Here is a 27780-nt window from a genome sequence, read left to right as displayed (position 1 = left end):
GAGCTGTTAGGTGAAAAAGAAATTATGGTTGTTCTATTTCATCTTGGAGGGCATGATTAGGATAACTAGATAGAATCTCTGTGGAGGCAAGTTTGGGCTCATAAAAGAATAGCTAGACCTATTCAAAAGTGACACAGGCAACCTGAGGAGGGAGAGGTTAAATAAGCACTTGTCAGATGTCACAGATGAAATTCCTTCTCCAGATAGGACTAAATTACCTTCAAGGTTCCTTCTAATGTAAGCTTCTATGATTCTAAGTCTCTACCATTCTTAAAAACTTTTACTCAATCTTATTATTCCTACAGGATTTCATTGTATATCTTTCTTTTTTCAGTCAAATTCTTAAGGAAAAAAATGGTTTGTACTTCATACCTTCACATTTCAGTTAGGCTTCTGATTTCATCTTTTAAGTCAAGTTATTCTCCCCAAAGATGGTTTTTTCTTAGGCCTTAATTTTTTTAAATGATAACTTTTTATTTTCAAAATACACGTAAAGATAGTTTTCAAAATTCATCTTTGCAAAACTTTGTGTTCCAAATTTTTCTCCCTCCCTTCCCTAGAGAGCAAATAATCCAATAGAGGCTAAACACATGCAATTCTTCTATACATATTTCCACATTTATCATGCTGCACAAGAAAAATCAGATCAAAAAGGGAAAAAAAAAATGAGAAAAAAAAAAAAAAGCAAAAATGGTGAAAATACTATGTTGTGATACACATTCAGTCCCCAAAAGCCCTCTTTTTGGATACGGATGGCTCTCTCCATCTCAAGTCTATTGGAATTGAGCCAAGTCCTTCAGAGTTAATCATCATATAATCTTGCAAATTTGAGTCAATTTTCTACATATTTTAGAAATGAAGATCTATCCTTTTTTATTTTCTGATTGTATTTGACCATTCTCCTTTTCTCAGTTTTCTGCCTACCTCTATGACTGTCCTTTCTTAATATCCTTTGATGTATAATTATCCATATCATATCCCTTAACTCTGGAACTCTTAAAAACCAAGGCTCTGTCCTGATTTTATTATCCTCTGTTTTTGCAAACTTGCAAACATCAACAAACAGGAACATTTCCATATATACAAAGAACAGAAAAAGAGATTCTAAAATAAAATCACAAATCTCTATTATGGACTTAAAACATATAATAAATTCAACATATCATTTCCAAAGTTGTTCAGTTTATTTATCTCATTTTGAATATTCTTTTATTCTCTTTGTGCATTCAAAAATGAATTTTATTGACAGTCATTTCTTTTCCTTTGATATTTTCATTATTACCCTTAATTATCCTTCCTCTAAATGCATTCTTTTGCAACAGTGAAGAAAAGAAATCCTAAGTGGTCATATCTTCTATACTTCTATTTTATCACCTCTCAAGGGATAGAAAGCATGTCCTTTATAATAGTCGTGTCAAACTTAAATAGAAATGTGCTCCATTAAACCTTGCATAAAGATGTCTATGAATGCATTTTGACTTAGAAAACCACTTATTAACATTATGTGTTTTATTGTACTTATATTAAAATTTAAAATATTTCTCAATTTGCTGAAGCACTTATGTATGTCAATGACATGTAGTCAGGATTTCACCCCTCTGCTATTAAAAAAATTTATAAAATGAACAATTTCAGAAAAAACTGGAAAGATATGTCAAATGGAGCACAGTGAGAGAGAAGAACCAGTAGAATAATTTATACAGTATTAATACAATTATAAAGAAAAACAATTTTGAAAGGCTTGAAAACTATGATCGATGAAATTAGCAATCATAATTCTAGAAAATGATGATGAAGCATGCTACATGAAAAGGTTCTGAGTTACTAGATGTAGCTGTCAGTGAGAGCCTACATTACTGATAAAATTACTTCTGGAGGCAAGCAGGGAAGAGCACTAATGAGGATCAGTTTACCCTTATAGTCCCGTCCTCTGTGGCTGTGTCTAATCAGAAATTCATTATGTCAAACCCCTGAGGTTAAATTTCCCCTAAAAATCTGTCCATGGTCCACACAATCTTTGCTGAACCCTTTGAGTTGGCTGTCATGGTGTCTTTTTCTTTACTTCACCCCTTCCTCATGCCTCATGGTATCTTTCCTCATTTAATTAATTAATTAATTAATTAATTTCCCTCAGAGGCTGGGGATAAGTGACTTGCCCAGGGTCACACAGCTAGGAAGTGTTAAGTGTCTGAGACCAGATTTGAACTCTGGTCCTCCTGAATTCAAGGCTGGTGCTCTATTCGCTGCGCCGCCTAGCTGCCGCCTAGCTGCCACCTAGCTGCCTCCTATCTTTCTCTTTCTTATAGATAACTCTGTTAAGATGCTAAACTCCTCTATGGTTTTAACCTGTCAGTTAAGGTCATACTCCCACCTCAAGGAGTATATCATTTCTCCTGGTTAATTGTGAGTTCCACTAAGGAAGTTGTCTTTTCCATTGTTAATTGTTAAAACCCCTTTCCTTAAGGGGTTAAATATGAAATATAAAAGGTGCACAGTGGAGAATAAAGGAACAATTTACAAGGAAGTAAAGAAAAGTTGGATATTCATGAATATAATTTCTTATACTAATATACATAATTTCTTGAACCAGTAATTTGTTTTTATACATTTTGAATCCTCCCTGATGTTCTTCTAGGCACATGACAATGTTCTTTTTTATTTTGATTCATTTTGTTTTGTACTCCTTTTCTGTTTTTTTGTTTGTTTGTTTGTTTGTTTGTTTTTTGCTTATTCTGTTTCTTTAAAATAAATTTTGGGGAAAACACCCCTTTCCTTGTTAATTATATGTTCTCCTAATTCTATTTCATATATCCACTCCCATGCCTATTGTATCTCTTCATTTTGTCTATAACCTCTTCTCCTAAATAAACCTTTCTTTTGACAAAGAGAATGGACATGGTGAATTCTTCACATGACTGGATGCCAATATTTGGTGACTACACTAATCTCAATGGTTGATGCTAAATCCCAAGTACATCATTTGGAACCAGGAACTACTATACTACCCCTAACACATCACTACTCATCTCTTGAGAGATAATTAACTCAAAATGCAGAATAAAACATATATGTTCAGACTCAGCCAATGTGGGGATTTGTATTTTTGTTACAAGGGATCTGTTTTTATTTTTATTTTCTCCCAATTTGAGGAGATGAGATAGGATAGGATGGCAGACAAGAAAAGTAAAAAAACATATTGAAATTTTTTTTAAAAACTTGAAAAAAAGTCAAATAGAACTTTAAAAGCTACAGATTGAACTCTATATACTTTAAAAGAAAATTAAGTTGTATATAATAGATATTTGCAGTTTCATGTATGATTCTGTTCTATTATGGTATATGGAAATACTTATTTTATTTGATATTATGTTCAGAAAAAAAAAGTTTTTTAAAATCCCCAGCATGTCTCTGAGATTTTTTATATTTAACATGCCCAAAATTTAAGTGAATTTCTTTTTAAAAAATTATTTCAACTTTTTGACTAACAAGAATTTGTTTTCTCTTCTTCCTTCTCCCCTTTCCCTGTTTAGGAAAAAAAATCAAAATCCTTAAAATAAGTGTGATGAGTGAAATAAAAACAAATTCTATTTTTGGCCATGTCCAAAATATGCATACTTCATCCTGTATTTCAATTATATCCTGCACTTTGTCAGGAAGTAGGGAGCATGCTTCATTATCAGTCCCTTGTAATTGTATCTGTTCATTGCATTAATCAAAGGTCTTAAATCTTTAAGAGTTTTTTTTTTATTTTACAATTTTATTAATAATTATCTTTCTAATTCTGTTTAATCCACCCTATATTAATTCTTATAAGTCTTCCCAGATTTTTCTGAAATTGACTTCTTCCTCATTTCTTATGAAACAATAGTATTCCTTTCTATTTAAATATCTTAATTTGTTCAGCCATTTCCCAACTGCTGGGTATCCCACCTTGTTTTTCAGTTCTTCCCCCCCTACAAAAAGAGCTGTTATAAGTATTTTTTGTATATCTTTGTTTGATCTCTTTGAAGTATTCCTTGTAGGATATTTCTGGGTCAAACAGTATGCATAGATTAGTTAACTTTTTAGGCATACTTTCAAATTGTTTTCCAGAGTAGCAGGTTTCATCAACAATCCATTCATGTGGCTGTTTTCTTCTTGAAATTTCTCCCAACATTTGTCATTTTCCTTTTTTTGTCTTTGCCAATCTAATGGGAGATGAAATTTCTGAGCTGTTTTAATTTGCATTTATTTAAATATTAGTGCTATAGAGAATAGTTTTTATGGTGGCAAGTAGTTTGGGATTGGCAAAATTTTGTTGTTCTGTTGTGTTCAACTCTTTGTTGCCCTATTTGTTTTTTTTTGTTTTGTTTTTTTGTTTTTTTTTGGCAAAGATAATAGAATGATTTGTCATTTTTTGCTCTCTCATAAGAGTTACTGATTTCTAGTTAGCCTATTATAATTTTCAGGAATCCCATTTCTTAGGTAAGGTATTTCATTTCTTCTTATAAATTGTTTATTCTCCTTCCAATTCTTTTCTTGAGAGTTTTTATTTCATTTTAAAAATATCTTTTTATTTTTTCTTTTTTAATGAGGAAGCCAGAAATAGAGGAAAGTGTTAAATTTAAGAGTCAGGAAAACCTGGATTTGAAAGCTGCTTCAGTCAATTATGACCTGGGTGATCCTAGACAAATTGCTTTATTCCTCTGTGGATACTGAGATGAAGAACTTAAATTAAAGGGTTCCTAAAATCTCTTCCAGTTTTAAATCTACTATGATCTCTCCTTCCTAACTCAGCCCTCTTCCAAACTTCTCTATTTCTGTTCTTCCATTTACCCAGGAATATACCCAGGTCCTAGGTAGCCTTAATTTTATCCTTAAACTCTCACTCTCCCTCACCTTCCCAATTCTACCTCTGCAACACCTATTAAATGCTCACCTAACCAACAAGCTGAGGCCATTATCTCTTCTCCCATGCACTATTCTAAGTTCCCAGATTAGTATCTCTGCTTCGTCTTTCTCCTCTACAACTATTTTCCATATGGCTACAAAGCTATGATTTTCTAAAAGCAAACTCTCTGCTCCTTAGCACATTCTAGTGGTTTCTCATTGATTCTACACTCACCTGTCAACCACACTAACACTTCAAGGCCATTACAACTTGATGGTGCTTTTCAGACTTATTATCTGTTATTCTATTTCTTGTATAGTCATCTAGTCAGACTTCTTGCACCTGATACTTCATATTTCTTGTATGGTTGCACTGACTATCCCTTAATTCTGGAAGGGACTTCCTCATTAACTTGTCTATTAGAATATTTGTTTTCTTCAAGATTCAATCCAAGGACTACTTTTGACATGAAGCCTTATCTGATTCTCCCAGCTCATTTTTATATTTATTTTGTATATTTTTAGGATATACTAATTTATGTACAATTAAATTATGTATTTATGTACAAGTTCCTTCCCAGTGTAAACTACTTGAGGATACACACTGTTTTGTTTTTGTCTAAATAGCCAGTGTCTAGCATACTGTCTAGCACATGGCAAGTAATGAATAAATGCTGACTGATTTATGTTAGGTTTTTACTAAGAACCTAATATCTTATTATCTCATTAGCACTTAGTAAAAACCTAACATCATATGTAATGTTCTGTTGTCTCCAGAAACCACCGATCACTCTCTGGGAGGAGATCTGCTGTCTCAACTCAATCTCTGGGCCAGATTTTTCTTCCTGTAGATCTGCTGCCAACTCTGACCTAGTGTAGAGACTCCTCTTCCTCCAGAGAGCAGCCCCAGGTCTGGCCCAGACAAGACTCTCTCCTTGCTCAATGGTGTCTTCTTTTATCCTCCCAGAAAATGGGCGTAGGCTAACACAAGGGCTTCTGGGAAAAATACTTCAACCAATGAACTTGCTCCTCCTCAGCATGCAAGCTCCTCCCCAGAAGTTCGAAGGGGTAAAACTCCCAGTAAAGGCCAGAACTAGAGAATTGTTAAGTAGCGATTTAGCACTTACTAAGAACCTAATATCTCATTATCTCATTAGCACTTAGTAAAAACCTAACAGATTTATCATGGAAGGAAATTTCTAATCAATGAAATCACAAATCCATTTGAGTGTTTCAATATTTAAGAGATTTATCTGCTTTGTTTCAATATTACAAACTAAGCTTGATCCTCTAATTTATGAAATAAGTCAACATGAAATATAAGGTACATATCTGAGGGAAAAAGATATGACACATGCAATATACTGCAAAACAAAAATTTTAATCAACACAGTGTTCTATATTCATAGTCATCTATTTCTCCAAAGAAAGGAAGGGGATTCATTCTTACATATTAATAGCACCTTATATTTTTCCAAATAATTCATGTTATTTCATTTTATCCTCACAGTAACCCTGTGCATTAGTAGAGGCTATTAACTTGATTTTTCAGATGAGGATCAGTCTGACAGCAATTAAGTGACTTGACTAGTTTCTGAAGTTAGATAGTATTAACTTAAAATTTCAAACTTTCTATTGTATTACCTAACTCATATCTTTTCATCAGGCAAGCTTGGTTTATTGTAATTTGGCAGTATTCATTTGTGATATTGTTCTTTTCTTTTATGTTATGACCATTGTAAATATTATTTTTAAAGTGCACCAATAGGTACTATCATACAAATTCAGAGTGGGATCTATGAAGTCAAATTTGCCTGTTTGAGTTGGGGTTTTTAGCTCACTGTGAAGGTCCGGGCTAGCTCCTCTGAAGGGCTCGGAATAAGTCCTTGTCAGGATAAGCAAAAGTCCTTGCCCCACATTGTGGACGCCAAAATGTAATGTTCTCTCATCTCCAGAAACTGCCGATCGCTTTCTGGGAGGAGATCTGCTGTCTCAACTCAATCCCAGACTAGACTTTTCTTCCTCCAGAGAGCCATCCCAACTCTGACCTAGAGTAGACTCACTCTCTGGGCCCAATGTTGTCTTCTTTTATCCTCCCAGAGAATGGGCGTGTGAGAACTCAAGGGCTTGTGGGAAAATTACTTCAACCAATGAACTTGCTCCTTTTAAAGGTTGTATAAACTCCTTTTCATATGTAAACTCCTTCTCAGAAGTTCAAAGGGGTAAACTCCCCTTAAAGGATGTAACCAAAGGTGTGAACTAGAGAATTGTTAAGTACCGATTTAGTACTTAGTAAGAACCTAACAGCTCACCTTGCTTTGTACTTTCACATACAGACATATGAAACCATTCATTATATTTCTGGTTCCTTTCTTGGATTTGATGTTTTGTGAATTTCTGTAAGTGGGTGCAGATAGCTCTTTTCATCACAAAATCATTAAAACTGGCCTAAATCATCTCATTGTGGAGAAGAACCGTGTCCATCAAAATTGATCATATAATCTTGTTGTTAGTGTACTCAATGATCTCCTGATTCTGCTCACTTCACTTAGCATCAGTTCATGTAAGTCTCTCCAGGCCTCACTGAAATCATCCTGCTGATCAAGAGAAACCATCTTCTTAACCAGTTATTTCTTTATAAGTCTTTTTCATAGTTTTTATCTTTGCTTGGCAGCAGTGATAAAAACCTAAAAAAATGTTTAAATACTCTAGTTATTTCTTTCATTTGCCATCATTGTTTGTATTTATCATCGGAATCATCAGAAATAGTCATTAAGTTGGATGAATTTTGGGCTATTTTCAATCTTATAAATCACTTACAAATCTATGTGTCTCAGTTAAATTTAAAATAGGGGCAAGTCTGGAGGGAAAGACAATGAGTTCTGTTTTGGATATGCTGAACTAGAAATGCCATATTGGGAAGATAATATACATTTCTCTATGGAGAACTGGATAACTTCAGGGTTCCTCAGGTCTATTCCTATTTCAAGTATGAATGACCTATATAATCTCTGGCAAATAGTCATTTAGTCTTTGTGTGGACACCTCTAGTGACATGAAGGAACTCATGACCTCCCAAAGTAGTACTTTCTATTTTTGGATAGTTCTATTAGGTTAGGAAGTTATTCTTTAATACTGATCTGAAATTATCCTCCCTATCCTTTTCACAAATTCATTCTGATTTAGCTTTCTGAATCAAGCAGAATATTTATAACCATTAATTTCTATGAAAATAATTCATATATTTGAAGCAATCATATCTTCACAAATTCTTTTTTGAAATTTTACTTTTTCTGAATGTAAACATTAAAAATACTTCCATGTGCAAAGAACAGAAAAAAAGAGACTTACATGGTAAATGATATTTATAATGTATAGCTTGCTTTAAAAAAAAAAAAAAGTATCAACAGAATTTAAAGTTCAGCTTTCAAAGTTGAACTGCTTATATGTGTATACTTCTTTCCTTCTAGTCTTTTAGGAGCATTTTACAGTATCCTTTTTTTTCTTTGATAATGTTGGCAGCATTAGCAATTCTACCTTTTCCCCTCCAAATTCCCATCCCAAAGTAAAAAAAAAGAAAAATCACAATTTTTATAATAAATAATCAAATTCAAGCAAAATAAATCCACACATTGGTTATGTCCATACCTGCATTTCTCATTCTGTAACTCAAATCCCATGACTTTCTATCATAAAGGGAGAAACGTGCTTCAGTTCCCTGAAGTTGTGTCTATTCATTTCATTAATCAGAGTTCTTAAGTCTCAATGTTATTATATAAATTGTTCTCCTAATTCACTTAGATTTATATTATTTCATACAAGCTTTCCCAGATTTCCCTGAAATCATCCCCTTCATTTCTTATGCTGTAATAATATTCCTATTTTATTCATATGCCACAAGTTCATCCATTTTTCAATTAGTGGGGATCCTCTTAGTTTTCAGTTCTTTGCCATTATAAACAGAGCTGATATAATTATTTTTGTAAATGTGAACCCTTATGCCCTTTCTTTTCTATGGAATTAGCATCAATTCTTTTCTTTAAGTTAAACATACCTAGTACCTTCAACTAAACCACAATGGAATATGGTTTCAAATTTCCCTGCCATTCTGATTCTTTTCTTTAGGATTGAATAGATTTAAAGCACTTTAGAGATCATCTAGTTGGACTAGATTTTAGATTGGACTTATTTTATTTGTAGTCTATAAATCTTGGAGATTTTTATTCCAAATCTCATTTACATTGATAAATCAAGCCTCCAGAGACCTGGCTAGCTGCATCCCACTCTAGGGGTACCTCTGATGGCTTGGGAGTAGCTAAAGTCATCAGCTCTAGCCCCAGTTCCAGTATATTATCCCCAGTATTAATCATTAGTATCTTTTTATATTACTGTTTGATCCAGTGATTTGTACCCTCTCTGTTAGTTAACTAGTTAACATCAATTAACTTTTATAAAATGATTTTTACTGAGAAGATTTAGAACCGAGGTTCAAAGTATACTCTCCAACCTCAGGGAACCACTCCTTCACTACCATGTTGATTCTTGGGGAGAGGAGGCACAATCTTATAGTGGTTGCTGCAAAGAATTCATAGCATCAAGCTCCTTTCTGAATCAGCCTAACTCCTGCAACAGTGGCTCTCTTGCTTCAACAGGACACAATGTCTTGGTTTCTGCCAGCCCACTGCTACATTACTTCAAGCAGTTGTTTCCCAGCTTGGCTGCTGGCAAACTCTGGTATAGCTTCTAGTTCCTAGACTACTCGGCAGCTAATGCTTCTGAACTTTTGAAGCTCATATGGTTGAAACTCTCCCTGGCACTCCTTCATCTAACAGCTAGAAAAATAGAGAAAAGAGAGGCAGACATAATAGCCACATGTACTCACCGCTTCTTAATGACTCAGTGAAGGGTCCAAGACCCCTCCCCTATTAAGAGACCCACAGTAGTTAGTTTTTTTCATTCACAGCCAGAGAGGAGACTTCTCCTGTGGCAGTTTGTACATACAAGCCTTTCAATCAGGTATGGAGCTAACTGATTGGAAACTGTCATGGAACATGGACTACTCTAAAAGGGAGAGTAGGGATCAGAAGCAGGCCCAGGAACCTCTGTTCAAGGCCCTTGCACATACTCTCAGGATTTTGCTGTCATCTACTATTCTTTTAGCACCCACCTAAAAAAAGCTGAGGCCCAGAGAAGCTAAGTAAGGAGCCTATAGCCCCACAGGTTATAAAGAGAAGAGCCAGTATTCAAATGTGTTCTTACAGCTCCAAGTTTAGAGCTCTTTCCACTATTTAATTTGCATTAGTTCTAGTTTGTCAGTGTCCCCACAGATTAAGTGGGGAGTGTGCACACATCTTTATGTTGCTAACTAATTTTTTATGTGTATGAAGGATTTGAGAACTGAATGTTGTTCTGGAATTTGTGGTTCAGAGGGGATAAGTGCTCCCTTACAGCACTTACAGCAATTTGAACTATCATGATCTTTGAGCCAGAGGGAACAAGAGTCAGGCCCAGGAACTTTATGAGAGACCCAGGGAGACTGTGAGAGATTATACAGGAAGGCATAAAATGAAATGAACTAAAAAAGAATTAGTGGCACAGGTGAAGGAGAAATTAAAAGAATTTCACTATGACAGTGAAATAAATAAGAGATGAAGGGGGTGAAGGTGAGAGAGCCTCAGGTCCTTTAGAAATCCCACAATGGAAGACTTGGACTAAAACTCTGGTTTTAAGTTCTTCAAGAACTGAAGGAAAATTCCAAAAGGCTTGTCCCTCTAATGCTCCTTTATAGCTTGTCCTATAAAGGCACTATACTATATTTGACTGACATTTTATTTTTTATTCTCTATTTCCTAATTTTGGTCAAATATAAATAAAGGATTTGCTGGAAAGACATAACATTTAAATTAGATCAAAGAGCCAAACCTTTCTAAATCTGGAGACAGCAGTTTGGCCTATCTTCATTTCTCTTTTTTCTGCCTCAGCTTACTTTCAAATGTGACTCAAATCCTTCTTTCAGCTCAAAGATCACAAGAGTTCAAATTACTCTTAGGGTTATGAAGAAATGATTTTTCCCTCTGAACTATAAATCCCAGAATACTAGTCAGTTTTCAAACTTTTATTCCATTTCTATTGTCTTTCCAATTTAATTTTTTTAATTTAGCATATTTTTTTATTTTTCCCCAATTACATTTTTTTGTTTGTTTTTGTTTTGTGCTGAGGCAATTGAGATTAAGTAACTTGCCCAGGGTCACACAGCTAGGAAGTGTTAAGTGCCTGAGACCAAGGTTAGGTAGGTACTCCTGATTTCAGGGCTGGTGCTCTATCCACTGCACCACCTAGCTGCCCCTCACCAATTACATTAAAAAAATTTTTTTTACATTTGTTTTTTAAAACTTCTGAGTTCCAGATCCTCTCCCTTATTCCCACCCCTACCCCTTCTTAAGAAAACACATGTGAAGTTATACAAAACATTTCTATAAAAAGTCATATTGTAAAAGAAAACACAGATCTCCCCCTTGTAAAAAAAAATCCCTCAAGAAAAAAAAAAGTGAATATATGATTCAGTCTGTATTCAGACATAATCAATTCTTTCTCTGAGTATGGACCGGGATTTTTCATCTTAAATTCTTCAGAGTATAGTTGAGGATCATTGCATTACTAAGAATAGCAAAGTCATTCACTGCTGATCATTCCAGATCATTGCTATTACTTTTCACTTTGCTTGAGTTCATGAAGGAATTTCTAGATTTTTCTGAGAACATTCTGCTCATCATTTCCCACATAATAATACTATTCCATCACATCATATACCACAATTTATTCACATACCTCAATTGATGGTAATCCCTTCAGTTTCCTTTTTTTTTTTTTTTTTTTTTTTTTTTTTGCTCTGGGAAAAGAGCTGCTATAAATATTTTTCTACATATATATAGAAAACATAAGTATCTTTTTTCTTTTTTTAAAACTTCGTTTTGGGAAGCAGGAATAATTCCTTAAAAGTTTTTTGGTGTGATCCAACATAGTGTTTATCACAATGTTTTATATATAGTAAATACTTAATTTTTTTTTGTTGTTGCTAGTGGAAGAATACTGGATTAGAAATCAGGACACCTATTGTGAGACCTTGGGTAGATTGTGTAGATTGCAATTTCCCAGGATCTTAGTCTCCTTATCTATAAAAGGAGCTTGGAAAAATGATCTTTCATGTCCTCTCTACCTCTAAGTCCTATGAAACTATAATTTGTAACTCTCTAAGTTATATTTCAACTCTTTGTCTAATTTGGTATTTACTATATTTTGATCTTTGGCACAATAGTGGGAAGAACATTGGACAGAATCTGAAATCTGGGTTTAAGTCTTAGTTTTGTAGGCATGGTTAAATCCCTTCATTTCTTTAAGATACAACTACATTTATTAGGTAGGGGCAATAATAATTATACATATTTCCAAATTGCTTTCTAAAATAGTTGTACTATTTCACAGTTCTACCAACAATTATTAGTATATATTAGTATTAATATAGTCATCATTCCATGAATCCCTCTAATATTATCTTGTCATTGTAAGGTTATTTATTTTCTGTCAGTTTTCAGGTTATGAGGTAAAACTTCAGGATTGTTTTGACTTGCATCTCTTCTTATTGTAATTTGGAGTATATATTTGTAAATACTTTGTAATTCTCTGAAAACTGTTCATATCCTTAGTCTTCTTATATATTAACAAATATATTAATTTTTTTTTAACAGATCTTGGATTTAAAGCTTTATCAGAGAAGTTTGATACAAAGACTCCTGCCCCCTCCCCCATCAACAATCTTGCCTCTTCTTATCCTACATGCATTTTGTTTGTGCAGAAGTTTTTCTTTTTCTTTTTTTTTTTTTTGTGACTAATTTCCCCTTTATTATTTTGTCATCTCTGAGATCAAGTCTCCTTTCCCCCTTTTTTTTTTTTTAATTTTTTATTTTATTTTATAATTATAACATTTTTTGATAGTACATATGCATGGGTAATTTTTTACAACAATATCCCTTGCACTTACTTCTATTCAGATTTTTTCCCTTCCTCCCCCAACCCCCTCCCCCAGATGGCAAGCAGTCTTATATATGTTAAATATATTACAGTATAATTTAGATACAATATATGTGTGTAGAACCGAATTTTTTGTTGCACAGGAAGAATTGGATTCAGAAGGTAAAAATAACAGTTTACATTCATTTCCCAGTGTTCCTTTTCTGGATGTAGCTGGTTCTGTCCATCATTAATCAATTGGAATTGGATTAGCTCTTCTCTATGTTGAAGAAATCCACTTCCATCAGCATACATCCTCGTACAGTATCATTGTTGAAGTGTATAATGATCTTCTGGTTCTGCTCGTTTCACTCAGCATCAGTTGATGTAAGTCTCTCCAAGCCTCTCTGTATTTCTCCTGTTGGTCATTTCTTATAGAACAATAATATTCCATAACATTCATATACCATAGTTTACCCAACCATTCTCCAATTGATGGACATCCATTCATCTTCCAGCTTCTAGCCACTATGAAAAGGGCTGCCACAAACATTTTGGCACATACAGGACCCTTTCCCTTCTCTAGTAGTTCCTTGGGGTATAAGCCCAGTAGTAGTATGGCTGGGTCAAAAGGTATGCACATTTTGATAACTTTTTGGGCATAATTCCAGATTGCTCTCCAGAATGGTTGGATTCTTTCACAACTCCACCAACAATGCATCAGTGTCCCAGTTTTCCCACAGCCCCTCCAACATTCATCGTTATTTGTTCCTGTCATCTTAGCCAATCTGACAGGTGTGTAATGATACCTCAGAGTTGTCTTAATTTGCATTTCTCTGATCAATAGTGATTTGGAACACTCTTTCATATGAGTGGAAATAGTTTTAATTTCATCATCTGAAAATTGTCTGTTCATATCCTTTGACCATTTATCAATTGGAGAATGGCTTGATTTCTTATAAATTAAAGTCAATTCTCTGTATATTTTGGAGATGAGGCCTTTATCAGAACCTTTAACTGTAAAAATGTTTTCCCAATTTGTTACTTCCCTTCTAATCTTGTTTGCATTAGTTTTGTTTGTGCAGAAACTTTTTAATTTGGTGTAATCAAAATGTTCTATTTTGTGATCAATAATGGTCTCTAGTTCTCCCTTGGACACAAACTCCTTCCTCCTCCACAAGTCTGAGAGGTAAACCATCCCCTGTTCCTCCAATTTATTTATGATTTCGTTCTTTATGCCTAAATCTTGGACCCATTTTGATCTAATCTTAGTATGTGGTGTTAAATGTGGGTCCATGCCTAGTTTCTGCCATACTAATTTCCAGTTTTCCCAGCAGTTTTTGTCAAATAATGAATTCTTATCCCAAAATTTGGGATCTTTGGGTTTGTCAAAGATTAGATTGCTATTTTTATTCACTATCTTGTCCTGTGAACCTAACCTATGCCACTGATCAATTAGTCTATTTCTTAGCCAATACCAAATGGTTTTGGTGACAGTTGCTTTATAATATAGCTTTAAATCAGGTACACTTAGACCACCTTCCTCTGAGTTTTTTTTCATTAGTTCCCTTGCAATTCTCGACCTTTTATTCTTCCATATGAATTTTGTTGTTATTTTTTCTAGGTCATTAAAATAGTTTCTTGGGAGTCTGATTGGTATAGCACTAAATAAATAGATTAGTTTGGGGAGTATTGTCATCTTTATTATATTCGCTCGGCCTATCCAAGAACATTGAATGTCTTTCCAATTATTTAAATCTGACTTTATTTTTGTGGCAAGTGTTTTGTAATTTTGCTCATATAATTCCTGACTCTCCTTTGGTAGATATATTCCCAAATATTTGATACTATCGACTGTTATTTTGAATGGAATTTCTCTTTGTATCTCTTGCTGTTGGATTGTGTTGGTAATGTATAAAAATCCTGAGGATTTATGTGGATTTATTTTGTATCCTGCGACTTTGCTAAAATTCTGAATTATTTCTAATAGCTTTTTAGCAGAGTCTTTGGGGTTCTCTAAGTATACCATCATGTCATCTGTGCAGAAGTTTTTCAAAGTTTATTTTAAAACACTTCTCTTGGCTCTGAGAAGTATTTGACCTGCTATTTCTAATTTTTTTGGTAGTATGGTCATTAATTTTAGGATCATATATCTGGTCAGATTGTATTATGGAATATGGTGTAAGCCTAATTTCTGCCAAACCACTTTCCAGTTTCCCCAGTTTTTCTTTTTAATTAAATAAACAATGTTTTAGGTAATTTGTGCTTTCTACTTTATCAAACTCTGGGATACTGAATTATATTATTTCTGATTATCCTTTGTCTAGTCTGTTCCATTGATTTATCTTTATATTCTTTAACACAGATGTTTTTGATGATTGTTGCTTTATAATAGTTTGAGGTCTGGAAGTGCTATTTTCATTTCACCCTTAGTTCTTTTCATCTTTTCCCTTAATAGCCTCAATCTTTTTCAGTTGAAATTTTTTTTTGAGGTAAGTGGGCTTAGGTGACTTGCCCAGAGTCATACAGCTAGAAAGTGTTAAGTGTTTGAGGCCATATTTGAACTCAGCTCCTCCTGACTACAAGGTCAGTGTGCTATCTAGCTGCCCTTGAATTTTATCAAGTTCTATCAATATTCCTTTGGTAATGTGTTATAACATTAAAAATTTAAGTTAATTTTGGAAGTATTGCCACTTTTATTTAACTATGAATACTGAATATTTCTCCAGCTATTTAATTTTTTCTTTATTTCTTTAAGGAACATCTCATAATTGAATCTATACGTATCTTTTATGTACTTTGAGAGGCTTATCCTCACATTTTACACAGTTTATAGTTATTTAGAATGCAGTTTCCTTTGGTAATATGTAGAGTTTCTACTAATTTCTGAGGGTTTATTTTGTAACTTGCACATTTCCTGAACCAAGATTTTCCAAGTATGCCATCACATTAAAAAAAAAAAAAAGATTATTAAAGCTTTTTATTTTCAAAACATATGCATGGATAATATATTTATCCTTGCAAAACCTTGTGATCCAAGTTTTTTTCCTTCTCTTCCATCCCTTCCTCTCCCCTAGATGGCAAATAATACAATATATGTTAAACATGTGCAGTTCTTCTATACATATTTCCACAAATATGTTGCACAAGAAAAATCAGATTAAAAAGGGAAAAAAATGAGAAAGAAATCAAAATACAAGCAAACAACAAAAAGGGTGAAAATATTATGTTATGATACACGCTCAGTTCCCACAGTCATCTCTCTCTGATTGCAGATGGTTCTCTTTGTCACAAGACCATTGGAACTGACCTAAATCATCTTATTGTTGAAAAGAGTCATGTCCATCAGAATAGATTATTGTATAGTCTTGCTATTGCTGTGTATAATGATCTCCTGGTTCTGCTCATTTCATTTAGTATTGGTTCATGTAAATCTCTCCAGGCCTCTCTGAAATGATCCTGCTGAATGTTTTTTATAGAACAATAATATTCCATAACACTCACATATCATAACTTATTCAGTTATTCTCCAACTGATGGGCACTCACTCAGTTCTAGTTTCTGGCCACTATAAAAAGGACTGCCACAAACACTTTTGGACATGTGTGTCTGTTCCTCTTTTTTATGATTTCTTTGGGATATAAGCCCAGAAGACACACAGCTGGATCAAAGGGTATGCAAAATTTGATAGCCCTTTGGGCATAGATCCAAATTGCTCTCCAGAATGGTTGAAATCAGTTCACAACTCCACCAACAATGCATTAGTATCCCAGTTTTCCCATATCCCTTCTTACATTCAATTATTATCCTTTTCTGTCATCTTAGCCAATCTGAGAGGTATGTAGTGGTACCTCTGAGTTGTCCTAATTTGCATTTCTCTGATAAAAGTGTTTTTTTTGGATTTGCTATAGTGAATCACTTCATGTTAATATGGTTTTTGTAGATTTGTCTATACAAATGTGTATATATCCTTATTTTAAAAATGTGTTGCTTAGGCAGTTCCAATAGGCTTGTGATGGAAAGAGCCATCTGTATTTAGAGAGAGAAGTATGAAGGCTGGATAAAAGTATAGTATTTTCACTTTTGTTTGTTAATTTTTTTCTTGTGTTTTTTTCCCCTTTTGATCTGATTTTTCTCAAGTAGCATGACAAATGTGGAAATATGTTTAGAAGAATTATACTCATTTAACCTATATTACATATTACTTGTCTAGGGGAGGGAGGGAGAAAAATTTGGAACACAAGGTTTTGCAAGGGTGAATATTAAAAAATATCTTTGCATGTATTTTTTGGGGGGAAAGGTACCATTTTAAAAAATTTAAACTTGAGAAAAAAATAAAAACGCATTGCATGTAAGCAAAAGATTATAGCATTTTGTTTTCTCATCCAATCTGTCACTTTTAAAAATTAGATTACTTAAATCATTCACATTTTATAGTTATGAATTATCTTTATATTTTCCTCTACTTTTCTCTTAATATTAGGGATTTTTAAGATTGATTTTTCTTCTTTTCTGCTGTAAACACAGTATGTTTCTTCAGTTATTTAGTTAAAAGATGTTACATTCCCTGTTGTGATAGAGAGCCACCTGACAGTGGCTCAGACTTGCAGAATAGATCTCATCATGTGAGCAGATGATGATACAAGGAGACTGAGAGGCAGTTGCATTGTCTGACCTCTCTCCTCTTCCCTTTGCCTTCAAGTTATTTCGTTCCCAGTCCACAAGCAACACCTATGTCAGTAAAGGCTGCTTTGCAATTTCTTCAGATGTTATGATTCACAGCTGTGGAGACTCTCAGAGAACTGACCTGCCCCTTCATCTAGGCATGATCCTTAACAATTCCCCATCACTCTTTTTCCCTTACCCCTCAATATCCTATTCTTATTTCTTTTTCTTGGGGTTTTGCTTATTACTTTTTCTCTCCTGCTTTTATCTGATTATTTAATTCTTCCTTTCCTTCTCCCCTAGATTTCCTCCTTCCCTTTAATTAGTCCTGTTAGCTAGTTTTTTGTTTGTTTGTTTTTTTACCAGAAAAGTCTTGTTTTCTCTCATTCTCTTCATTATCTATTTTCTCCTTCTAGCTATTTTAGACTCCTTATAATCTCTATAACACATCCCTATAATAATCTAATCTCTCCCTATCTTCTATATTTCTTATGGAATCCTAACTTCCAAGGTATCCATTCTGGGCTCTCTTCTCAAGTAAACATAGTTTTTTGAAAGCACTAAATCTCCCAGACCATATCCAACATGAGATGATCTCTCTTCATCTTTTTCATCTTTATCCATAGAACATCTCTCTCCCCCCATAGGTTCGTCAGTGGAACTCCTTCCTATTGCTAAAATGTAGACTTCTTCCTTCTTTTCACTTATTCATCCACTCTTCTGCAGATTCTTCTCTTCCTGAGACCACTACTATCTTCTCATTACAGCTAACCCTCTATTTGATTCATGCACATCATTGTTCTTTATCCCAGTTTTCCTTTCATTCACCATCTCATTTTTTAATGTAATTCCCCTTCTCAAACTGCCTCCCCCAACAAAATCTAAAGTAAAACTCTGATGTATCTCTAGGCAGGATATTCCAAATTCTGTTCATAATTCCTAACATCTGCCTTTTCACTGTTACCTTTACCTGATTCCCACTTCTCCCTCACTCCATCTCTTTGGCAAGAAAGATATACTTAAATACATATACAATACATACACATATATATATGTGATATATATATGTATATATTTCATATATATATATGTATATACATATTCTCTCTGCTGACAATGTTGCTATCCTTGTCTGCTGCATTTAATTCATTCTTACTTATTTGTTGTTTGAAAGCTTTGATAAGCAAATAAACTCTTTAATTTTTTTTCTAAAAATGCATCAAATATCTCATTATTGAATGCCCATCTTTTTTTTCCATGTATATATAAGCTCAAATTTTTAGGGAATATGTTCCTTGGCATCCTCAGCATCACTGCTCTTCAGAATGTATTATTCCATTCTCTCTTGCATTTTCATGTGCATATAGTATAGTCTTGTGTAATTCAAAATTCCTTTCATTTGTATTTAAAGGTTTCTCCTGATTGCTTGCAGACTTGTTTCTGAATTGTTAAATTTAACTCCTATATGTTTTAGAGCATGTAGCCTTCAGTTTTTTTCCTCCTGGAAAAAGCAACAAATTTTTTCAATTAATATTTCAGAACTTCTGGCTATTTCTTGTAGCGAGCTGTCGTCTCCAGAAGCTGCCGGATCGCTCTCTGGGAAGAGATCTGCTGTGTCCACTCAAATCTCTCAGACAGATTCTTCTTCCTGTAGTGAACCGTTGTCTCCAGGCAGTTGCTGTTAACTCTTGTCCAGAGAAGTGACTTCCCTTCCTGCAGAGAGCCCCGTCAGGCCTGATGTAATGCAGAGACTTCTTGAATCCTGGCTCTGAATCTCCTCCAGCTCTTGTCCTTCCCCAGGCAGACTGCTCTCCAGGCCCAATGTTGCCTCTTTTATCCTCCCAGAGAATGGGTGTGGGATAATGCAAGGGCTTCTGGGAAGAACCACTTCAACCAATGAGCTTGCTCCTTCTAGGATTCCTAAGGTGTAAACTCCCTTTACAAATCTGAGCCAGAGAACTGTCAAGTCAACCTGAGTTCTCACCTTGTAATTGTCCAGATAACCTGAGTTCTCACCTAGTAATCCTAACAATTTCTCTTGTATTATCCTCTGCATTACTGCACTAAATGTTTTTCATCCTAGGAGAACTATGATCCTTAGGTTGTCTTTATGCATTTTGTCTGAGAATATCATGTTTTGCTTTAAGTCAGAAATTTTTTTACTTTTTACTTCTCTTATTCTAGATTGCCCTTTATTTCTATGCATTTGCATTCCCAATTTATTCTTTTTGTTTGTTTCTCTGGTGAGACTTCCTATGTAGCAGGTTCCAGTTTTTCTATTCTATACCTTACTTTTGCTGTCTGTGCTGACCATAGATTCTGCTCTCATACTTCTCTCTTTTAAGTCTCCCATGAATAGCATGTTGTGGTTTCATGTTGTTCTTAAATTCTCTCTTGTATTCCATCACTTTTCTTTGTTTTACAATATTTATTCACAGATTACTAAATATGGAGGTTACATTTTTATTCTTAATGTTTTCCCTGTTGATTTTTCTTAACTTTATTTATTTTCTGAGGCTGGGGTTAAGTGACTTGCCCAGGGTCACACAGCTAGGAAGTGTTAAGTGTCTGAGACCAAATTTGAACTCAGGTCCTCCTGAATTCAGGGCTGGTGCTCTATCCACTGCGCCACCTAGCTGCTCCAATTTTTCTTAACTTTAAAGTCAGTTTTTTTTCCCCTAGAGATCTTTGGTAACTCCAGTCTTCTTTTCCTGTACCCTTTTATTGTTGACCTTCTTACTCTGATTCTTTCCTACAATGATGATTTCTTTGGGAGCTGAATCTCAAAACTTCTCAGTCTTCTCCTAGCTGGTCAGTTCATGGTTCACCAGCCAGGTCACAATCCAACTAACTTTTCAGCAGATAAAACTGGTCTTATCTGAATATTGAATACTTTCCCTCAGGCTTAGTGTAAGGCTATATAAACCCTTCCCCATTCTAAACCATCACCACCCCTCCAATTTCCTGTCCTGGTGTGCTGTCCTTAGTCTCTCATGTTTCTGGCCCAGCACTAGCAGTGGAACTATGATTTTCATTTTTTGTAGTTTGGATATCTGAGATTCTCAGAGGAGGATGGAGTAGGATATGGGGTTAAACTCTATTTCCAGCCTAGACATTGTCTTCCTTCTTTCCCTCTATATTACTGACTCCTGCAGAGTTCATCTGCAGCACTATTAGGCTGCCTTCTAGGGAGCTGTGTGGCCCCCAGTATCTTCTGTAGTCTGGAATGCTGAAAAGATGCCCAAAGTCTAAGCAGACTGGACTTCGAAGATTTATCAGCCTGTAATTGGGATTTCTACAGCTCTGGAAGGTGGAAGGGAAAATGAGGGTATGTGGGTGGGCTTGTGTAGGTGCAGCCTTACTCCAAGTAGTGTGGACTGTGGGGAGGGGTGCTGAGTTCCATGTAGAAGTCAATTTTCTGTGTTAAAAAAAACAAAACAAAACATAATTTTGGATTCTGGGTATCGTAACTTGTGGAGATAGCTGAAGTTTCTTTACCCTTGAAAAATCATTTCTGTTTTGGAGAACTCTTGAGAGGTCAAAGGGATCAAGGAAAATGTCTGGGCCTCTATTCTAGGATTGGAATGAATTTTCAGGATGAAAATATCTCCTGGATCATTACAAGAGAAAGTCCAGAGTGCAAAGCCAGCTTGCATATCTTTTTCCAAATGGAGGTACTGGGATCACAAAATGTTGGATGAATAGTAATGTAAGGAAAGAAGAATAGATTGGGACCAGGTTATGAAGGACTTTAAATGCCAAGAAGAAGATTTGTATTTGATTTTATCCTAAAGACAATGAGGAAGTACCAAAATTTGAATAAAGGACTGACATGGTCAGACCTATGCTTAAGGAAATTATAGAGGTAGAAACAAGATTTGTTAATTGATTAAATGGCAAAGGTAGAAACTATTTAATAATTAGATATGTGTGGTGAGGAAAAATAAGGTGTTGGATATACAATACTAAGTTGGAAATTCTGGGAAACTGGAAAGATGGTGGTGCCCTTGAAAGAGACTCAGAAGAGTTGTTTGTTTTGGATAAAACAATTAAGTGCTGTTTCAGACATGTTGTATTTGTAATGTCTATGAAATGACCAATTTGAAATGTCTAAAAGGAAATAAAGGAAATAGAGGAAAAATAGAGGAAAGGAAAAAACTAGGGGTAAATATATCTAAGACCTGAGAGTAATTTGCATAGAGTTGCTAAGATCACCAAGTTTGTGAATAATGAAGGAGAGGCTTATCAAAACAGAGCCCTGGAGTGCATCCACAATTAGGGGGTATGATATGGGTGATGATACCACAAAGGGAACAGTCAGATAGGTAGGAGAACCAGAAAAGAATTGTGTTACATTACCTCAGAAAAAAAGAATGTCTAGGAAGGCATGTTAAATGCTTCAGAGAAACCAAGATGGATGAGATTAAGAAAAGATCATCTCTATCAATTAAGAATATCATTAAGAACTTTAGTGAGAACAGTTTCAATTGAATGATGAAGTCAGAAGCCAGATTTCAAAGAATTAAGGAGAGTAAAAGAAAATGTAGATTTTTATTTACAGAAGAATGGCTGAGGAAGACAGAAGGTAGAAATAGAATTTGAGGGGATAGCACAGTTTAATGAAGTTGTTTTTGTCTTTTTAAGCATGAAGGATATAGGCACACTTGAGGGGTATAGAAAAGGAAATCAATAGTTAGGAAATAATTAAACAAGAGAGAGAGGGGATCATGAATCTGTTCAGGAAGAGTGGTGTATCAAGGATTAATTTTGATGAGGTGGGCCACCTTGGTATGAGTCTGGAGCTAAGGACAAAATAGATGATAGTGTCAAAGGGTTATAAGTGGTAGAGAAGGAGCTCTAATAGCCTATGTTTTCTCAATAGAGTAAGTAGTGAGGTCCTCAGCTAAAAGGGTAGAGGAGGGATAGCTATGGGAAGTCTGAAGACAGGGTTTAGAATACCATCCATGGAGAATGGAACAGAAAATTGATCAGGCAGAATAAATGGTCTGCATTGCTGCAATGAAATTAGATAATAACAAGTTGTAATAGATCCAGACTGCGTAGTTGCTATGACTTCTTCTGCTTCTTTCAAGCATCATTTGAATAGGAGTAGAGAATGAAAGTGGTGGGAAAAATACAGAATCTGACAAAATATGAGTAAGCAAGGACATAGAAACAAGGGATCTGAGAGAAGAAAATGGTGAGGAATTGAATTGGTTAATTATTAAATTCAAAACTACTATGTGAACTCAGTGAAAGAATAATGGATTGAAAAAAGTGAGGAATAGAGGGTTTAAGAGAGGTAAAATACAAAATGAGACTGAAGATATGATCTTTACTATAGATAGAATAATTACAATTTTTGATCAAGAAACTTTTGAGCAAGTATAACAAATATTTGAAAGATGAAAATATAAAATCCCACTAATCTTATTTTTTGTTGATTATAAAATCGCATTTGATTAGGCAGGTCCAACAATCACTCATTATTGCTTCTAGAAATCAAATGTAAATTCCTCTGGCTTTTTAATTCTGTAACAAACTTAAAACTGGTTTCACTCTTAAGTTTTCATGCTTTCTAGACAGGATTTTTTTTTCATTTCTTCTGCATAGTCCAGAAAAACTGGCTTTCTTGTTATTCTTCACAGGCTATCTCCATGCTTGGGGTGTCCTTCCCTGACTTTCTTCAAAGGTTAACTCAAATGTCATAAGCTTTTCCCAATCATCCATTGGTTTCTTCTTTTCTTTACTACACTGTAAAGGCAAACTTTTAGAAGTTATTTTTATTGAAATAGCTTCACTTTATTGACCTTTGCAGATATTTTTTACAAATTGAAAATTTTTGGCAACTCTAACTCAAGCAAGTCTATCAGCACCATTTTTTCAACAGAATGTGCTCACATCATGGTTCTGTGTCACATTTTGATAATTTGCAAAGTTTTCAAGTTTTTTGTTATATCTCTTATGGTGATTTATAATCAAGGATCTTAAATATCACTATTGTAATTGTTTTCGGTGCCATAAACCCTCCCATATAAGATAGTGAACTTAATGATAAATGTTGCATGTGTTTTGACTGCTCTACCAACGTTTCTGTCTCTTTCCCTCTTCTTAGGCTTCCCTATTACAAAGAAACAATATTGAAATTAGGCCAATTAGTAACCCTAAAATGATCTTTAAGTATTCAAGTCAATCAATGAGGCAGACTTCATTGTTGTCTGATGTTAATTGCCAGCCATCTTAACTTTCAGCAACCACCACCTATCAGTCAAAAGTCATCAGTTTATGACTTAAAGGCCCACTTGATGGTTAGCAATTGTTTCTAGCAATAAAATATTTTAAAATTATGTAGTTTTTTTTATATATACTGTCATACATACTTAAAAACTACAATATAGTATCAATTTAACTTTTATTTATGCCCTGGAAAAGCAAGAAATTTGTGTGACCTGTTTTGCTGTGATATTTGCTTTACAGCAGCAGTCTAGAACTGAACTTGCAGTATCTTTGAGGTATGCATGTTTACTTTGTATATATAACACGAATATATGGTATCTCTTCAGTAAGATGTAAGCTTCTTGAAGGTAGGGATTTTAATTTTTGTTTTTCTAGAGGCTAACACAACACACACTTAATAATGCATGCTGATTTATTGAAGCTGATGAATAGTGTTCAAGGAGATTCTGAAATACTTAAATCACCAAGGATGAGAACAGGGGTTAAAATGGTAAGGAAGTGTGTGAACCAGAGTAATTTCACAGTACCATAGCCACAGTCTCATATTTGCAGCAAATCTTCAACAAATAGAGGTTAGGGTAATTTAAAAGTTTCTCTTCATATTTTGGACTGAAAGATAAAAGCAGAATTCTAGAATTGATAATATTCTGATTAAATTCTCAGCAACATAAATGGTATATAAGAATTATGTCTTGCAAAAGGCTGTAAGAGTACATTTTTAGGTCAGATTTCTGGTCCTTAACTTCTAATGCCTATATTAACTGGATTGTTCTATTTGCTTCACTCTATATCAGTTTATATAAGTGTTTCTATGCTTCTCTAAATTTATATTTTTATAAATGCCACCCCTTTTTCTTTTCCAAAATGGCATATGTTATACATAATATATATAGCATATATTATATATATGCAACTACTTGGCACAATGGATAGATTGCTGGCCCTGGAATTAAGAACACCAGAGTTCAAGGTATTGAACTAACTATCTTAATCTTTGTCTTCCTCAGTTTTCTCATCTGTAAAAAAGTAAATCTCTCTGGATTGTGAGGATAAAATGAGCTATCTGTAAATTGCATGCAAACATTAAAGCACTATAAGTCAAAATAATATAAGATTAGTTGAAAGACTATACAAATGAAGACAACCTCCTGGATTAATAATACCAAACAATGCAAAATCAGGAAACATTTTGATTTCTTCTTCTATATTCCTTTCATTTCTAATAAGGTCAGCTGAAGAACCCCTTAAATAGTCAGGGAGGGAATCCAGAAGGAAAGAGTTTGGATTCCTTTGTTTTATGATTTTGTCTTACAGCAGAAAACAGAATTGATTTCTCTCTCTCCCTTCAATTCTACATTTAAGGTTAACTAGCAAATCTAGTTTTTCCTTATTCTTTTCCTTAACAGGTCTGGTTAGGGAAACAACAAATATGATTCTTACGAGAGCCCCTTTTCCATGTGTTTATCCAATAAATTTTGAAATGAGAAAGGAGATTTTGTTAAAGATGAAAGGAGATCCACTCTTTGAAATGTTTGCTTTCCAAAATTTTTATTGATATTTTGTTTTTTCATCATTTCATTTCCTAGTATGTCCCTCTTCCTCCCAACCAAAGAATCATCTTTTATAACAACAACAAAAAGTTCAGCAAAACCAACGTATCAGTTAAGTTTGACAGTATATGTAATGTTCTAAATCTGTAGTTCTCCTCTTCTGAAAAAGAAAGGGAAGTACATTCTCATTTCTTCTTTGGGACCAAATTTGTTCATTATAATTACATAGTATTCAATTATATTTAAAATTTTATTTTCTTTTACCGTGATGTCTTTATTGTGTTTATTGTTTTCTTGGTTCTACTTCATTTTTTACCACTTCATATATTTCTTCCCATGTATTCTTCACATTCATCATTTTTTATGGTACTCTTAAATTCCATTATATTAATGTACTAAAATTTGTTCAGTCATTCTCCAAATGATGGGGATCCTGGCCCTTTTTCCGCCCTCTCCCAATTCTCTGCTACTATTTTGATGTACAGTGGATCCTTTTTCATATGTTCAAATTCTTTGCATTATATGCCTAGAAGTAGGATATCTGAGTCATAGCTAATTTGGAGAGAGTATGATATACTAAATAGGACTGAACATAAAAATATCTGGCTTTAAATACTACTTGGGATCCTGTTAAGATACTTAATCACTCAGTGCCTCAAAAAGTAAGGGTCTTTAAGTAAAGGAACTTTATGGTCTTGAAGGTATCTAAGGTATCTTCACCTTTCCCAAATTATTTTCTTTGCCAACACGCAAAAGTTAGCTAAAGCAGTTGTAAAATTTTAAAAAAAGATCTTTTGAACCCGTATTATGCTATTTGATAGCAATAAGAAGAATGTAAGATTTTATAATAAAGTTTTCAAACTCTTAAAGGCTAAGTAAAGGTTCCTGCAAAAAAGTTCGAGATCTACTGCATGATTTAAAATACAATTCTGCCACTAGATGGTGATAAACTTTAAAATGTCAAAAGACTGGTCATTTCAACTCTACTCCACTACTAGATACAGCCAGCCTCCAGGAGATACTAGGATGAGGGAATGGGAAAGCATGTAGAGGATATCTTTCTGGTGCTGAACCTCTCCAAACTTCACTAGGTTGGTCTTCTGATGATAGTTTGCTACTGGACCCATAATAGAAGTCTTTGACACTTCCTGCCTTTTGCCTTTAAAAATTCAGGGTTATTTTAGCCATCTTAGGCTTTAAGAAAGTTTTTAGTGGTGAAAGTGATAAACCTTAAAAAATAAAAAATAAAGATGACATCTACTTAAAACAAACTAATATGAAAATCTTCATTGATGAAAAAAGCAGTTATGGATATTTATTGTAACCAAAATTTGTATCCTTCTACCATCATAGATTACAATCCTTCCAGATGCTATTGCTGAAAAGAGAAAAGGGCATGATGGTGACAAAGTAATCTGAATTTAAATGACCTCATACTCTGATAAGAGACTAAACTTGGAGAAACTTCTCAGTTTGGTCAGACCTACTAGAACCTAAGAAGCCAGAGTCAGTTCTATACTTGAAGAAACATCAGAGGAAGACTTTGAGAAGAATGCTTTGTTACCTACTTAATGCACACATTTCAGGAATATTTAAATGTATTGCATAAAACTCAAAGTACATCAAATGTTATCTTGGGTCTTTTTGACTAACAACAATTAAGAAACAAATCTGTAATATGGGATCAATGCAACCTAATGTTATGCTTCTATAAGATGGTGGCCCTGTTCAGCTCTTAGTGGTGAGATATAGGCTCACCACACAGCTTCCCAATTTATATTGATAGGTGCTGACTAAGTGCTTTTTTTCACTTAAAGATAAATATCAATATAATTGCTAAAGCACTACTATTTTAAATATTCAAAATTATGTTTCTGAAAGCCATTGAGTGACACAAGAAATATCATGACATGCCACACTTAGATATAACAATTATGGACAGCTTCACCTTTTTAAATAATCTGAACCTTTGACTTCTTTATAGAGGAAATTCTCTACCAATGCAAATAAGCAGATCAGCAATCTTCAGCAATTTTTAGTTTTAAGAGTTGCCTGGGGCACTAAAAGGCTAAGTGCCTTGGCCAAGGTCACAAAACCAGCATGTGTGTGTCAGAGGCAATACCTTAACCTATCTTCCTGATTCTGAGTCTGATTCTATAACCATTATGTCACATTCCTCTCTGAGGTAAGCAATAGAGGCTTTAGGACAAACTTTAAGCAAGAATACATTTGGGCAAATGCTTGGGATGGGAATCACTTTTTTTTTTTTTTTTTTTTTTTGAAGCAGACTGAACTTAAATTCAATCGACTAAAAAGAATGGAAAAAGCTTCTAATCTACACAATGGTTACAGTTCAAGTTTTGTAGTCCTACCTCAATGGAATTATGTTGAATGTAGTGGTCATTATTATTTACAAAAATACAAGAAAGGCTAGATATATTTAAGAACATTG

The 27780-nt window shown here is 34.2% G+C and overlaps 1 long non-coding RNA gene across 1 annotated transcript in view; it reads left to right on the top strand.

Moving 5' to 3' along the window:
- LOC141554747 (uncharacterized) overlaps window positions 1-26953 on the top strand; it is a 29567-nt gene extending 2614 nt beyond the window's left edge. Inside the window, exon 4 of the long non-coding RNA XR_012485939.1 lies at window positions 26682-26953. This is a non-coding gene — a long non-coding RNA (uncharacterized LOC141554747). The remainder of the gene's footprint in view (window positions 1-26681) is intronic.
- Window positions 26954-27780: the final 827 nt, after the last annotated feature.

The sequence above is a fragment of the Sminthopsis crassicaudata genome, chromosome 2, assembly GCF_048593235.1.
Source record: "Sminthopsis crassicaudata isolate SCR6 chromosome 2, ASM4859323v1, whole genome shotgun sequence".
Taxonomy (NCBI): Eukaryota; Metazoa; Chordata; class Mammalia; order Dasyuromorphia; family Dasyuridae; genus Sminthopsis; species Sminthopsis crassicaudata.
Note: the sequence above shows the minus strand (reverse complement) of the source record. Positions and strands in the feature narration are given on the sequence as shown.